The sequence below is a fragment of the Chelonoidis abingdonii genome, chromosome 11 (genome assembly GCF_003597395.2).
Source record: "Chelonoidis abingdonii isolate Lonesome George chromosome 11, CheloAbing_2.0, whole genome shotgun sequence".
NCBI classification, from domain to species: domain Eukaryota; kingdom Metazoa; phylum Chordata; order Testudines; family Testudinidae; genus Chelonoidis; species Chelonoidis abingdonii.
The window spans coordinates 32,760,861-32,763,053 of NC_133779.1; positions in this window are offsets into that span (position 1 = coordinate 32,760,861).

The window sequence follows — 2,193 nt, forward strand, 5'->3', positions numbered from 1 at the left end:
CGCCAAATGAGGACAGAGGCACAGGAATTGCTAGTATGCGAAGCAATGCATCATGGGGCATTGGGACAGGAGCCAGGATGCCATGTGACCCCCTCCACCTTCCCACAACTCTTAGCGGCCAAAGAGGAAGAGATGCTCTGTGAGATAGTGGCCCAGAGTGGACCACTCTGAATAGCACTGCAAATGCCACAAGTGTGAACATGCTATTGTGCAGGCAGCTGACAGTGTGAACGCACAGCAGATGTTTCCCTTCAGCACTTTCTGAATGGCGACGTAACTGCCGGCAATGTAACTCTGCCAGTGTAGACATACCCTCAGGGTGTCCAGGCACCACTGAAATACCATTAGTAAATAATTATAAAGCATCATTAAGGGAAAAATCTCTCCCTTAAGTATGGGGACTTACTTTTCAGTTCCAGAGATTGTTCAGGATCTAAGCCTGAATAACTCATGACAGTAAAGACAGAAAAATTGTGCAGGGTGCATGAGTGATGGAGTTTCTTCTCCTCTCCTGCCCAGACAACACAAGTTTCCAGTGCCTGGACTCAGAGAAGGTGAACCTATATGAAAAAACAACAACAAGGCCTGGGAAAAAATTCCCCCTGTACCAAAAACCAGAGGGTTTTTTCTGCTTGTTTCTTTCACTAGAAATGCAGATCTTATCTCCTCTGCTTTTCCTGATAAACTCTACAGAAGACCAAAGAACATATGACACAAGAGATGTTGTGCAATTAAACCAAAATTAAGATGATATATTCAGGCTGTTTAAAACTCTTTTGTGAAATCCTGGCCCAACTGAAGCCAAAAGGAGTTTTGCCATTGACTTCACTGGAGCCAGAATTTCATCCTTTATCTTTTGTTTGCTTATGACTGATTTAACTCAAAAAGCTGAATATGCTGCTGGGAGAAAATAACCCCATCTTCCTCAGTTAAGGGCTGGCTTGCTGGCTGTAGCACAGCACTGTAAATTGCAGGTGGTGGGATGCACCCACTACATTTCTTTCTTCTGTCCAGTCTTTCAGAATATAAACCCCACATTTTGTCCCCTGCCTGGTGGCTGCCCCACAGGAAAAAGGAGAACTTTGCTGCTTCCAATGGACAGAGAAATACAAGAGCAGCCTTTGGTTTTCCATCTTCCTCCGCTTTTCAGTGGTCTTATGAATCTCCAGAAAGAGGCAACAAATATCAATTATCTAATGCTATTTGCTGGCATGTCCATAACTTAGATACAGAGCCCCACCTGGGCAATGGATGACAGAGTCAGGATTGCCGATGCCTGGCCACTAACAAGTGTTTTGGAAGCACTGCGGCAGAGAGAAATGTCACCAATGAACATCAGACTTTATATTCTTAGGGTGAATTCCTGTTCCCATTTCCATGGCAAAGTTCCCACTGACTTCAACAGGGTCAGGATTGCATTCTTGATATTTCTAAGCAGGAAAATAATTTTTTTAAAACTCTCTGGCCTTCTTTCTTCATTTATCAGGATTTTTGTGCTACTTGGTGTTTTCTTAAAGCCCTAGCTTCTGGAGTCCTGTGATTGCAAGAGAATCTCAGCTCTCCTTAAAATAGGACTCATTTAAAAATCAGAAGGCAAATAAAGAACCTTTTTTAAAAATATATCTCACAATTTTCAGGCACCTGACTTGTGACTTTTAAATTGTTGGAGTTGGCTGGTGATATTGTTACCTCCTAGGCACTCCTTCCCCCTTCAACTAATCCCCCCAGGTTACCCCCATCCCTGTAAATGTACTTGTCATCCCTCCAAAACAACCCCCTCCAACTGCTAGCTCTCCCCCAAACAACCCCCATGCACTGCCTTTCTCCCAAACAACCCTCAGCTCCCCCTTCTGCCCCAAACCAACCCCTCAGCCACCCCTTTCCCCACCAAACCAACTCCCGCAGCCACTACCTATTCCCCCCAGGGACTCCCTATCTCCTGGTTACTCACTCTCCCCCCCCAAACCACCTGTCTCCTTAGTTACCCCCCATACCCCTTCATGCCCAAACCACCCCTAGCCCCCCGGTTACCAACCTCACCCCCAAACCACCCCCTGTCCCCCTGGTTACCCCCTCTCCCCCAAAACCAACCCCCTGACACCCCCTAGACCCCCTCTCCCTCAAACCTCCCCTAGCCCCCTAGTTACCACCCTCACCCCCAAACCACTCCCTGTCCCCTTGGTTACCCCCTCT